The sequence below is a fragment of the Bidens hawaiensis genome, unplaced genomic scaffold (assembly GCF_021521415.1).
Source record: "Bidens hawaiensis isolate Kalapana, Puna unplaced genomic scaffold, B.hawaiensis_p1.1 tig00015906_1, whole genome shotgun sequence".
Lineage (NCBI taxonomy): Eukaryota > Viridiplantae > Streptophyta > Magnoliopsida > Asterales > Asteraceae > Bidens > Bidens hawaiensis.
In genome coordinates this window covers 94,574-109,646 of record NW_027492425.1, presented here as the reverse complement: position 1 = coordinate 109,646, position 15,073 = coordinate 94,574, and the positions used below count along the sequence as shown (strand labels likewise).

General features: G+C 34.6%; 1 long non-coding RNA gene and 1 pseudogene across 3 annotated transcripts; one reads left to right on the top strand and one right to left on the bottom strand.

The window, feature by feature from the left end:
• Window positions 1-3,059: 3,059 nt before the first annotated feature.
• On the bottom strand, window positions 3,060-5,605 carry LOC143550009 (uncharacterized). Of its 3 annotated transcripts, XR_013138247.1 has the most exons (5): window positions 5,405-5,605; window positions 5,251-5,303; window positions 3,504-3,556; window positions 3,219-3,389; window positions 3,060-3,070 (listed from the first exon to the last, which is right to left on the bottom strand). It is a non-coding gene; the product is annotated as an uncharacterized LOC143550009 (long non-coding RNA). The 3 variants fall into 3 exon arrangements; XR_013138246.1 differs by lacking the exon at window positions 3,060-3,070 and having other exon boundaries at window positions 3,080-3,389; XR_013138248.1 differs by lacking the exon at window positions 3,060-3,070 and having other exon boundaries at window positions 3,080-3,389; window positions 3,515-3,556.
• A 5,105-nt stretch (window positions 5,606-10,710) lies between these two features.
• On the top strand, window positions 10,711-12,697 carry LOC143550010 (F-box/FBD/LRR-repeat protein At1g13570-like; annotated as a pseudogene).
• Window positions 12,698-15,073: the final 2,376 nt, after the last annotated feature.

The following is a 15,073-nucleotide window of genomic DNA, read 5'->3' as shown; positions in this document are numbered from 1 at the left end:
TTTTTAATATACCCGATTACTTCGACCCGATTACCGATAGCATAAACCCATTTACCCGATTATATACCCGATGTACCCGATATAGATTATTATATTATAAATATACTATATTCCAAATAAATTATTTGTCAAAACTTGGTTATGTTAATTATTTGAGATATTTTATCTTTATGGTAACCATATTTGTAATCGATTAGTTATATTTTGTCAAAACCCGACGGATTTTGGGCCGGGTATACCCGACGGATATTTTATCAAAACCCGATTGAAAATCCGAAACCCGATGGGAAAACCTGAAACCCGGCGGGTTTGGGATGGACTTTAATAACCGGGTATGGGTTTGGGAATACCTAAACACGACCCAAACCCGACCCATTGCCATCCCTACTTATTAGCCCCGCCTTCGTGTTCGTTTCCAACTCAAGGATGGGCCCAACCATGGAAGCCCAAACAAGCTCATCGAAATAGTGGTAAACAGATCCGGCTCCTCTACAACTCAAGTGAACCTGGCCGAGTATGACCCAATGGAGCCCACTCAGAGTGCTGCTGTGTTTCAAACTATGACTATGGAACAACCAAATGACCTATGATCCAAGTAAACTCGATACTTTTTCCTCGTATTCACCAATATCGTCAACATTTGTAGGAAATGGCAACAAAATTACAATACTTGGATCGGGTACCGCCAATATCCAAACCGTATACTTTAAAATTTGTTCTTTTTAAACCCAATATTATAAAGAACCTTATTTATGTCTGACAATCTAATATTAACAATTAGAATCTTTTTAATTTGACCCATTTGGATTTTCTGTGAAGGATTTCAAGGATGGGACGATCCTGAGTCGTCAAAATAGTTCGGGTCACCTCTACCCGTTCACCAACAATAGTTCCATCACTACTGCTTGTTTTGCTTCCGCTTAAGAGTCTCCTTCATGGCACAACCGATTTGAAAACCCGGGTCAACCCGTCATGGGGTTTCTACATTTAAATAAATTTATTGCTTGAAATAAATAGTCATTTCCTTTTGTTTGTCATTCATGTCAATTGTCGAAACATATACAATTACCGTTTTCGGATTCAGTTTCTAATACTTTGGTGCCATTTGCTATTTTACAGAGTTTCTAATACTTTGGTGCCATTTGCTATTTTACAGGACCTCTCCAATTTCAAGTCATGCAGGATATACATATTATATGGTTTTGGTGAATGCTTTCACTTAATAGACATGGGTTTATCCTCTAATAATAGGTCTGACACACTCACTAAATTTGCCCATTTTCATGCTTTTGTTCAAACCCAATTCAAAATGAAAATACAATCTTTCTAATATCATATGGGCGGGGAATAAATAATCACTCAATTATGTTTCTCATGCCCACGTACATCTCAACAAAACGGCAAATACGAACGGATGATTCACCGTCTAAACGAGATTATGTTTACATTATTAATTCATGCTTCACTCCCTTCCACGTTTTGGGTTGAATCTCTTCACATGGCTTCTTATCTACATACTGTTCTTCCCACCCCACCTCTCCAAAATTGATCCCCAACATCCGCTCTATATCTTCGTGAACCAACTTATGAACACCCTCATGTGTTTGGTTGTGCGTGCTACCCAAACACTACGCGACCCATACCAACAAACTTGAACCTCGTACCTTCCTATGCATTTTCATCGGGTACCCAACAAGTTATTGTGGCTATCAATGCTTAGAAATTTCCACGGGAAAAATAATATATTCTCGGCACATCACGTTTGATGAAAAAAAAGTTTCCATTTACAACCCCCACCCATCATTCATTCATTGATCCATCTCCAACAGTCTTCACCCAACCATTATCATTCTCCCAAAGTCCAGCTATAAATCCACAAGCCAGCCCACCTAAACGGAACCTTAACAGCCCAAACATGCAATCTTCTCAAACCACACACTCTTCTACTTCACCAGCCCAGCTCTAGGGATGAGCAAAATCGGTACCGGTAACGATTGGTACCGGTACCGGTACCGAAATCGGTACCGTCGGTACCAAATCGGTATCAAAATTTTAAGTTTCGGGATCGGTACAGTACCGGTACGGTACGGTTCCGGTATTTCCCGATTTTTTATCTTCGGTACCGGTATAATCCCGGTACCGTCCCGGTACCGAACCGAATATTTCGGTACCGGTACCAAAGATTTGGGATTTTCGGGATCGGTATTTTCGGTACCGGTACCGTGCTCATCCCTAGTCAAGTATGTTTATAATGTGATTTCAAATTATATATGCCACCCATGTTAGAAATATTGAACCTATACACTATGGTAAAAAAATGTTTTTTTTTCATATTTGCTAACGATTAAAAAAAATAACTCCTATTGAATTTATTAGATTTGATGTGTTCGTGTTAACAATGACTCGGTTTGGGTTTAAATGGGGATATATGTAATTGTTGCTCATAAGAAGGGGATATATGTAAAAAGTTCTTTAATTAGTTCATTAAGGGTAAAATAGTCTTTCTATATGCTAATTTTAATGAAATGGGAAGATATGTAATATATGTGGTTTAGGAAGGAGAAATTTGTAATTGATTTTTAAGGGACAGGTAAATATGTAATAAAAGAACTTATGAAGGGGATATATGTAAATGCCAATGACTTTCAAAATGCAAATCCTTAATACATAGTAAACTTTCATGTAGTGCAATGGCTATTGATGTCGCCGCCGTGACCGCAAGTCCAATGAAGAAACGAACCGTCCTGGCAAAGGTGTTAACTTAGGTTCCAAAAGCTATAACTTTTTGTTGAAACTCCATGAACAAACCTACAAAAATACATATATACCCTTGTTAAGCTAAATTACAAGTAAGAAAGAATTGTTGTGTGCTTTTATTTTTCTATTTCGTCTCCCCTTAAACATTTTATAGTAGAAGTTTGTTTATGTAAAGGTGATTTTTAGCGTGTATTACTATACAAAATTAAAACTCACTTCCAAATCTTCAAGCTTATTTTGTGACTGAGCTTCCTGCCTCTTGAGAGCATATTCTACCTAAAGATGTAGATCAATTGACCTTACTCTCCCATGGCTGTTGAGAAAAGAAAAACATTACCACATAAAAAATTTTAACATTCAAAGGATTTTTAGATCATAAACGTGAATATAACCACAATATAGGTTTAGAATCAAGTGGTCTTCTTCATAACGCTTACCACTCCTAAAGTGTTACACCATACCTATCTGCGATGTACTGTGTAACATTAATGTCAGCCGTTGATAACATGTGAAGCCCTCCAATTTCTTTGTTGGCCGGAAGATCATAAAAACAAAATATAGCTTCCTTTAGACAACCATGCATGTTGGCCTAAATCCCGATTAGATATGACAATAACCCATCTATAATAAGTCTGCAATTAAAAAGCATGATCATATAAACATGTGAAATTAAATTCAAGTAGTTTAACAAAAACATAACAGTGAAGCAAGAAAAGTTGAGACTAAAATTAATTATGCAATTAGACCTTGTACTCACTGATATCATTGCACTAATGTTTCCTTTGATCTGTCTGAATTCCTACAAAATGATAAACAAATAATTTGAATACACAATGATAACAAAACAATAGTGGATATTTACCCGTGTGACACACAGGTTGTAAACGTTAATTGTAAAACATGTGTTAATATGCAGGTAAAAACTTCAATTTGTGTATACTAAATGTGCAATTTGTAAACCATTATTTATATAAGAAAACCAAATAGTATTCATATAACGTATTGTTTCTTAGTTCCGTTTAAATGAATTTCCTTATGATGCTCATAACTAACACTTTTCTTGCAACCTGTTACTTAAAACTTAGCGTTGAAAGCATTAACAAAGAAGGCTAAATAGCCTGTAGTTCTACAGAGCAATCGTTCTACTAATGCAGCAATTATATATAAAAATGTTCAAAAACTTGGACAAAAAGATGCACGCACTTAGAAGGTTAACCAAACTGGTTGTGGCCCAATTCGCCCAGTTTCGAATATAAGTACTCATCTGAATTCCTGGGTGCTGCCTTTTCTTTGATATTTTGTTAATAAATTTAGGTTCATAGTTTTTGTTTTTTAGAAAAATCCAATATTAAATGAATGTGTATTACCTAAAAACTTTAACTTGAAAGTAATCTTCCTTTTTATGGAAGCCCTTTGCTCAAAAAACACAGTCCTTGTGTTTCTCAAGAAGCCTAAATCGTTTGCTTTCTTTTCTAAACACAAGTCACCATGAAATAAAATAAGAATGAGAAAAGGATACTAAGGGTGTCTATGGAAAGGAATTAGAGAAACTCACAGTGCAGGGTGATGAGAGGCTTGCCAATATGATTTACAATGATACTCGTTACCGAATAATGATGAGCTAATCTGTGGTCTTTTATCACGCGACATGTGGAGGACAGAGTGAGCAATCAAGTACAAATGTTAAAAGCAAAGATAGAGCTTAAACAAAAGTCTAAAACTACAATAAATTAATACAAACACAAATTCACCAAACGAAAGAAGTAAAACAAAAATACATTAGCAATGAAATCCTAGAGTCATAGCAATCAAAAAAACCAAAGATAACTTTAATTTCTTCAAACACAAAAAAGAAGCAAACATTTATAAATACTACTATGCTATAAAAAAACTGAAGTATCTACATTTTAAACCAATAATACGCAAACCAAAACATAACAAAGCAGGAAACAAAAGTGGGACATCACAAACACGGAAGGAACATAACATCCAAACCTGCATATAATTAAGATAAACAAAGTATAACATCTTATGCAGCAAAAGAAACAAACATCAAGGTATAAGACAAAAAAAAAATTGACAAGCCAAAGCATATACAAGTTAATGCACATGTAAAGTAAAGCATTTGTATCACTATCATCTTTATATTTACCAAAAAGTTCATCTACAATATTAAATATGCCATTTACAATGGTGTTTTCTTTAAAAGAAAACATTTGATACTTGCCTAGTAATACAAATTTCATAACGGTGTCATGTACTATGGATAAGTTACTTTTATTTAGCCCACACAACATTAGTTAACAAAGCAGATTGGTATTTGATAGGTACTTTCTATGTGTAAGTAGTTTATGAACTTTAAGGCAAACCTTTAATTCCATATTTCCATGTTACGAACGCGATTGTATCTACGATTAAATTAATTAATACTTGCATAAAGTTAAAGAAAACCCATTATGAGAATGAAGAATCATTATGAAGAATCAAACTTACAGAAGCGGCTAGGGCTTAGGACTTCAAAGGATTACTCCATTGTGGATGTGAATCTGTCAAGCAGAAGAGATGAGGATAATCCCAATAAACATGTGAATGATAAAATCTATACTCTATAAAAATAATAAACATCAAACTCAGAATCAATTTTTACCTCTGATTAGGAATTAGGCTGCGAATGATGAACCAACGATTAAATTGAACTGGTGCTTGAGGATTGAAGATTGTAAGACACTAAATCGACTCAACTGTTACGTCCAAAACGCAGAAACCCTAATTTCAGTAGATCAAATTGCATAACAAAGAAACAAAACTATTAAGTATCGTTCATCATAGTCTAGGCTTTATCTATGGCGTATGAGAGAGAAGAGGGAGAAATGTTGTTTGAATTTTGAATTTTAATTTGATAAGACTGAGAAACAAAGCTTACAGAGAAAGATTACAGGGGTTAAAGGAAAAAGAAATGTGGATGGCCTCTTTGAAGGACACGGTAGTAAATGAAACATGGAGGTGACACATGTCCAAATTTATTCTCTTTTATTAGATAGGAAGATATTTTAGATAGACAAAATAGTAATTTTATTATTTAAAGACGCCGCTAAATTTAATTTTGGAGACGCCGCTATATCTAATTCTTGCCGTCAGCCAGTACAATACACATTTCAGGCGACCCTCCATTTCACTCCCGCTACTTCATCGCTCCATTGATTGCTAATTTGCCGTTAATGCCCTTTTCAATGAATCACACTGGTCTTCAATTATAGTTGAATACTCTGTGTATGAATCTGACACATGGGCTTCACCAGTTACCGCTTTATCGTCACCACCGGCTTTACGGATTCACATCCTTCAATTAAAATACCCCTGTTTGTGTTTCTCAAACCCTAATCAGATCACTCTCATTCAATTCAACCCACCGCAGCCCCCACCCTCCGGCAACGTCAGGAACCACATTCGAATTCGGCATTCACATTAACCCAGCCACCCAGGTGTGTAATTTTGTGATTTTGGGGCTGATTATAGGTTTAGAGTTTCCGGCTTTAAGTTATTGATCATAGATCTTTCTGTAAAATTTGGGCACCAATCACGGTTTCAATGGTTTTTAATTGAATATAAAACTAGGTAGCATATCGGTGGTTGCGCCAACCTGATAGTATTGACCCTCGTATAGCTTATAATAAAAAAACTTGTTTAAAGCGACATCTAGTTGGTTAGTAAAAAGTGTGTTATGCGGCTAAAAGTCAACGTTAATTCGATCGGTATTTGGTCACAGCTTCGGAACAAAACCTACATAACTAAGTTTTTTTAAGATCAGATAGAAAAAAATTAATTACTTAAAGAAAACGCTCGCTGTAATGATGAACCAATGCAAATTCTTTTGGTATCGGCTTACGACTCTGAAAGTAAACAAAAAACTAAATTCATCACCACCTAAATACAACAAAGTAACAAACTAACATGTTTCAAAATGTAAAACAAAAAACATGGCAAAATGAAACCACGAATTGTGGCGGCGAACAACACAAATTTGGTTGGAATCGACGGTGTCAACACTAAATTAAAAGAAATATGAGTTGCGACGGCGAATGACACGAATTTAGTGGAATCGACGGTGTTGATACTAAATAAAAAAACAAAATGATCAAAAAAATTGTTTTATAAAAAACAAACAACAACAAAATCTAAAAATGCAAAGGAGAAACAAAAAAAACCAAAAAACAAAAAAATATATATATGAAACACCCCATGCGGTCAAGTGGACCAATCGGGTCACTTGCGGCACCAAGCTTCATCTTTAATATATAGTAATAATGAGTATGACACAAAATACTCACAGTTGCAAATGGTACTTTGATGGTTCATTGAGTTTATGATTATGAACAATTTTTAATTACTCATGGCGGTTTGTGTTTTGCAGGCTCTTTGGGTTGTTGTATTTGCTGAAGGAGTAGCTGTTGACTAGGTTAGAGCTGCAGGGGCTGAGTTGGTAGGTGGTGAAGACCAAATTGAAGGAATGGTAACTCATCATTTTCATGCTATAATGTTATTTTTTTCAATTACTGTTTTCACAATCTTAATTAATAGAAATTGGCGAAGTAAATAAACACGCCTGTGAGTATTTTTTTGGGCTAAATTGAACTATTTTTCAACATAAAATCCAACTAAATTACTTAATTCGTATGGGCATATGGCTACACATACTTGAGTTTTAATGGCTTCAAAGGGAAAATACTGAGTGAGCTTCAATACCTTCATCTGCACCAAAACCGTTTGTATGACCTATTCCACCAAAATTAGGCCCATTGCAATGTCCTGGCCATCTGTATCGTTCATCAAATTAACTACCACATTTTTTCAAGTTTTGAAATCTGAATCTTTCTGATTATTTGCACGAGAAAATTTGTTTTTAGGGATGTTGGTGACAATCATTTGGTTGGAACTATAAAGAGAATTGATAAGTGGCACGACGCATTCAAGAATAAGAACAAGGCATCTTAACAAAATGTTAACGTGGTGACTGCGGCTTCTCAACCGTCGCATATTAACCCGGTTGCGGCGCCACAGATGAAGGTGGTCGGAGACTTCGCTTGTTTTTTAGAATTTCGATGGAAAATCAACTGAGAAGCCTAAAAAGGGTACTTATATGACAAACCATTTTTTTGAATATGTAATGATATCTCCTAATTTTTGTTGATTTCACTAAAGCGAATACATGTAGCTTAAAGCTTGCACCGGAAGTGCGGGCTTCTCTGGTATAGTTTAAACCAGTTGTTAAAAATTGAAAGTTTTTTATTAAGGGGCCTAATTAACCCGATAAATCGTTGCTCCTTTTAAAAAAAATATAACCCGGTAACAAGTGTTAAGAAGGTCTGTATTAGTTAATGGATCAAAATAACCCGATAACCATTTCAAATTGTACATGTTAACAAGGTCTTTATTAACGGGTCACTTGGTCTATTGGCCACTCCTAATTGTACGTGTCAGCCCAGTTTCTTTATCAATCTTGAAAAAATTATATTTGTGTATGGGTTATTAAATAAGCATATTAGTATTACAACACAACTGGTGAAAATTTTTTTATCAGAAACTACTATTTCTTTATTTTGACCAAAGGGATATAAAACGAAAGAAAGTTGCAGGGGCAAGATGGTAATTTTTCATCACCCATGTAATGCAAACTTGCGAAAGCAATGGCAGCAATCCCATTACCAAAATCTAACTTTTTTGTACAGATTGCAGGCCCAAGTTTAGGTGCAGCTACCGAGGCGGAAGCCGGTGTAGCCACCACAACAATAAAATATAGCGGTCTGACGGATGCCGCAAAGCATGTCTTAAAATCCGAAGGCGGCATTAGAGGTCGAGTGTACTTTACAAGTTGGCAATGCACCAGGTTAGTATGTTTTATGCCACTAATCTATTTAATTTTATTACTTAAAGTCCTTAAGTTCGATTATAATAATTATATTAATTATGGTGTTGGTTACATATAGCCAATGCGTTACAATTTATACCTGATAAAGGGATCTCAAGTAGTTGATAAAACTTAGAAAACAAGAACCCGTGATCGTGTGGGCCTCACAATTTTCAAGCCCCGGAGGCGAATGCAGGGAACAATCACAATATGGCTTATATGATCATACAAGGTAACAATCATAAAAAGAAACGATCACAAAAGGTATCATCTCCTAAGTTCATGCGAGCCTTTTTACGAATCCCATTAGTCTAAATATGCATCTTTACATAGAACTCCATACCCATTTAGGTAAACGGGTCGTGTGCGGGCCATGGTTTGGGTTTTATTGAGACATTATATTAATTGTATAAAATAATAAATAGAAAGGGTTGTCAAAGCATAAAACAAGTTATGAAAAAATAAGCTATCAAAGTAGTATAAAATAAGATGTTGCTTGCTCTGCACTCATATTAACATTTGTAGCTCATGTTTCCATCATAACATAAATTGTATAAAAATGATGAAAACCAAATTGGGAACAAAAAGCAGTTTTATAATTTATCAAAACTAATACAAAAATAATTGCAATATAAAATATTTAAGAACATTAAAATATACTAAAAATTTTATGGCCTGGTCCAGTTTTAACATGGTTTGAAATTTATGAAGCCGACTGACCGAAAGAGAATACAAAAAACTGACCGCTAAACCAGAACCAACGACCGGTTTAGGTGGTTTCATCGTTTTAAACCGAACCATGAACATCGCGAATATGAATAAACATATAATTTTAAAATCGCCGTCACTGTATTGAAAAACACGTGGACTCATTTTGGTGGTCAACTTGATCAATAGCACAATATGATTTGAGATCATGCAGATTAGTGCAAAGCGAATTTAGCATTTTTATGGGGATTATTTGCAAGGGCAATATGGGCATTTGATATTCAAGTTTGACTAACTGTTGCAAATGGTTTAGTTGAAACTTCAAGTTTCGATGGTTCATTGAGTTTAGTTGAAACTTCAAGTTTGACTAACTGTTTGACACAAAGTTTGACTAACTGTTAGTTAAATAGTCAAAATTGGACTCTACCTTATCTAATTTGTTTTATACCAGGGGTAGTTTTGGAAATATAAAACATATTTTGGATTACACAGTAGAACAAAATTGTTCAAGTAAACGGGTCGAAGCTCAAGATAAGAGTTGATTTGAGTTTCAAATTTCTATCATTCTTGGCTCAAAGTGCCATCATGGCTGTTTTCGGATATCGTGACAAAGTGATTTCGGGTAATTCTTGTGAAGAGTAATATTGTATTGGTTATTATGTTTCAAGGGGCAACTAGCTTATGTTTTGTTTGAATAGTAATATTGTATAGCTTATGTTTCAAGGGGCAACTACCATAAGTGGTATGCATATGTATATATAAACAACAGATTGTCAAACGGGCCAAAGTTGAATTTGGTAACTTTTTAAGGGGAACAAGTTTAGTTTGGTCCCAAATCGGTACCCCCCAAAAAACATATTCGATAGCAGATTTTTAAAAGAAAAAATTCACCACATTTTTTTATAAAATTCGGTATTATACCAAAAAAAACGGGTACTACACCAACCCGACCTATTTCCATTAATTATTAATTAGTACCTGCATTCTTAGTTTGATAACTTCTGGTATGATTAAAAAACTATTTGATTATGGACAATAGATGTAAAGAAAATGGTGATAATGTAAAAATACATGGAAATATGAATTTGCGATGGTAATTAAACGCACTTGCAAGTGTTTTTAATGTTTTGGGTTGAAGATAATTGTCATGCGTAGAAGTTTTCGTCACTCATTCGAAACGGTTTTAACTTCTAAGGTTAGAAACTTAGAATAGGATTACTCCTATTTGATCATTGTGACAGTATATTTTTTCCTCATCATGAGGTTTATGAAACTAGGATTTATGTGCTACTTGTCGAATTGAATTTTGAATCTCTTGTATTGTTACGTAATTGGTTTATGTTTATAATATATGTGTTTTCTTGTTAGAATAATGGAACTGGTTAACCGGACAAATAAAGCACCCGAGCTTGCACATGAAGATTTCATTAGCAACATGCCAGATAACGTGATAACTAATATTCTGAATTGGTTGCCATTACAAGATGCGGTAAGGACTGGTATCTTGTCGAGAAACTGGAGGTTTAAGTGGAATATGCTTAGCCAACTCGTTATTGATGAGAACTTCTTTAAATTTCTTTCAAAAGGAAATACAAATAGTTATGGGAGCGTTATAAGTATGATGCTTCTTCATCTTAATGGTTCCATAACAAAGTGTGTCCTCCACAACAACAAACTGACTGATGAATATATTTGTAACTGGATTTTGTTCTTGTCAAGAAAAGGAATTAAGGACCTCACTCTTGTGCAATACTTGGGTGCAAGACCATTAAATTTGCCTATCCATCTTTTTTCTTGTTTAAAGTTAGAACGTCTTAAACTTCATTTTTGTTGTTTCAATCCTCCACCTAGTTTAGTTTTTATGGTTTTCCAAATCTATTGAGCTTAGAGTTGTCTTTTGGTGGAGAAAAGAGTGAACATGGGAAGTTTATTAGTATGTGCCCCTTGCTTGAGAATTTGAAATTGAATTATTCCGGCAAAGTAAAACTAGTTGAGATTGCAAACCTTAAAAATCTCAAAATATTATCTTTGTCCTTGCGTGAACGTGACATTACAACGACAATAAGTTCGAACAATATCTTTGAGCTTCTGGGTTCTCTTCCAAAACTTCAAGAGCTTTTTTTGAAACTTGATTTCAAGGTAATTAATGCTAAGCTGTGTCATATAAGTTTAATTTATAGCCTCATTATTTTTTTTCATTCCACTTTTTACAGCTGATAGAAGATGGTGCTAGAAAGAAGTTCTCCACCTCCTTTCTCTCCCTCAAGACTCTTCGATTATTTAGAATAGATTTAGGCAATCGCATAAATTTATCATTTGCTTTTGAGTTGATTTGGAGCTCGCCGAATCTACAAAACCTTGAGATCCATGTAATTCCATGTGTACGTTTCAATCTTACTGTTTGTTGTGTAATCTCATAGTTATATGGTTGCGCATTTGAACACTAGTTGGTTATTCTTGCAGGTTTCTAACACATTACCAATACCAGAGGTGGAATACAACAAAACGGCGCTTCAAAGCGTGGTGCTTGCAGGTTGTTTTGCAGGTTCAGAGAATGAAATGTGTTTGATAAAGTACTTACTCGCATGTTCTCCTTTCTTAAAAAGTATTCTTATTCGTCCCAGCGGGGCTCTAGCACCTTGTGCTCAGTTGATGATTACCATGAAGTTATTGAAGCTCCCTCGAGCCTCCACTGTAGCTCAAATTGATTTCGAGTATTAGTTCTTTTTAACTTATTTATTGTTGTTGCTGTTATGTGACTTTTTTTAGTACTAGTTAGTTTCTGTACTAACCCCCACAATTTTTTTAATATTTTTATTTCAGAGGTATACTTTAATACAATGGGGGCGGTTTGCAGCTTCAAAGTTCGGTGTTTAAAGATTTGAAAGGTTCAATGAATGAAGTATACTTGATTAGGGATTTACATGCATGCTCCTGTTTTCTGAAAAAAAACTTGTTATTCACTCCCTCTCGTCTGCAGAGTCTGACGAGAAGTTTTTGTTTGCTGTGAAGTTGTTGAAGCTCCAACGAACCTACCCGGATGTTGATATCAATCTATATTAGTTTTAGGTCTTTTAAACTTATCTTTTATGAATTTATGAGCTCATTGTGTAAGGAGAAATGAACACGTGTTTGTTAGTCTAGTATGAATTAAGGTGATGTTTGGTTTCTTAGTTTGGACATTTTGCAAATATTGGATTGCTTGTGTGGCACTGGATGTTTTTGATGTTTCGTGTCGTACTCGTGTTTGAAGTAGTCTTGCTGTGTTATTGATGATGTTTTTTTAATGTTGATGAAAGATGTCTGTTCTGCTTATACAGAGCACTAGATTGAGAGTTCGGGTTTAGGGTTTAGGTTTTCGGGTTGTTTAAGGTTTATGTTTTCGGGTTTAGGGTTTGTTTTGTAAAAGATAAAGAGGTAAAATAAGGATATTATAAATATATATACTATTAAAATTAAAGAAAAGATATATTAAATATTTACAAAATTAATACTAAAAAAATAAATTAATATTAATACTTGATAGTTTTTAATTTGATATATGTAGTGGAGATTATTAAGTGAAAAAAATGTTATAGGGACTAATATGTATATAAAGAATGCTATGAGGTAATAGTAATTAATCTAATAACTTTAGGGGGTGTATATTTAGTAAAAATGTTATAAGAGGTGGTACGTTTAGCAACACCCTACCAATATATAACATGTCTTGTTTATTTCCAAAATTATGTTAAATTTTATGTTACAAGTTTTTAATCATTCTCACTTTACTCTAATAAGAAAGTGACGCACCGGACTAGCTGGCATAGCGTTAGCCGATTCTTTTGTGACACTTACAATAATGAAAGGTCACACACAATCTAATCAAACATGAGTTAATACAAAACACTTAATTAACGGTCTTCGTATAGGCTAAAAGAAGAGAAGTTAGCTTAGCTGACATATATACGACCTAGTAATGACTTGTTATATCTTCTAGCACGACTGAAACTGGTTAGTATTACAGCTTTGATCAGAACCACTTTGCTTCACATGTTCTTACTTAAGAACTTCAAACATTCGCTTAAACTCAGATTAAAAGTGTTTGGTATGGTAATATGATGATTTGTAATAAGTACTTGAGTAAGGAATAAATCCTTTTGGAGTTTTCTAGAATGCTAAAGCGAGCACTCTTTTTTTTCTCTTTATTATCCACTTTTGAAAAAAAAAGAGTGGGTGGGATTGGGTTGGGAGGGGGGTAGGGTGTAAACAATCGGAGTCGAGATTGACTTGCTTTGATTTACGAGAGCTCGTGCTCAGGCTCGGATCGTTTCAAAATATTTTAGAAACTCAAACTAGGCACTTGAGTTGTTTTTTAAAGCTGGAGCTCGGCCCACCTACTCTTTATTAATTATTGTATATACTTTTTTTATTTTTTTTATATATTGAGATAAGCCTTAAACGAGCCTAAGATCATGTCGAGCTTAGTTGCAGTACTTTAAACGAGGAAAAGCTTGGCTCAAGCTCGGGAGTGCATTGTTAAATTAATCAACATAATTCCAAAATAAAAAGGCTCGTTAAGGCTTAACGATCCTAAATAATATTTTCATACAAGGCTCAAGCTCGGGCTCGATAACTAAATAAGCTTTATTTAAGGAACAAACTGCATAAGCCTCAACTCGTTCAAGTTTTTTGTATCAATCTTATCTCGAGTAGCTCGCGAGTGGCTTTGCATATTCGCACTCCTAGAATACCTTAATTATTTTAGATTAGTTTGCAAGACTTAATCGAATTAACCAAAAAAACATAGAATTGAAATAACCTAGTTAAGGAGTTTTTTTTAACGACCAACAAACATAGAATGTTTAGGTACTCCGTACGAGATGACCCAATGAAAAAAGACAACTGTCAGCTGGTCAGCCAGCCGTACGAAGCCCTTAAGCGCCTCCAGTTGATCTCCAATTCCGGGAAAACCCCACCAGCCCGAAGGCCCACTGGTGGTAGAACCCGAACGCCCTCAGGATCGAACTGGAGATCACGAAGATCCTGATCTTTCTTCGTTAAGCCACCTATGTCCCCCAAAGTGTTGTAAGTGAGAATTGAACTTTGGTCTCCATTGAGAAACCCAAACTTCCTACCATTAAACCACATTAAAAATGACCGTTAAAGAGTTAGGTTTTTGAGATTGAGTTTAGAAATGACCTATTAGTTTTTGAAAAAAAACAATAAATAAAGAAAATGGTTGACATTGATAAAAGTGTTTGGTATTTTGGCTTTTAAAAAGGTTAAAAAATTGTTTTTCATAAGCCACAAAAACTTGGCCTTTTAATAGGTTTTGGATTTTTTAGCATAACCCTGTCTACCTCACGTATTACCTTTTTAGTCATTTTACATTAATAACATAAGCCAAACAATTTTAAATAAACGACTTATTAAACTATTGGCTTTTTCATCACATAAACTAATTCGGGTTTTTTTTATTCTGTTTGTTTATATTTGAAGTCTTGTAAAAAGTCAGACCCAGTTAAAATAAACCCATATATAACCCAACAAATTTTATACACAAAACCAAAATCAAACCAAACTGTCGGAACAGGGGATTTCAAATTCACCAAAAAATTCATTCCGCTAGAGCAAGGTTAGAATTTCTTTTTTCTTATATCTTATATAGTTATTTACAGTGTGGTTTGGTTTCATAGGTGTGAGACATGTATGATATTTAAT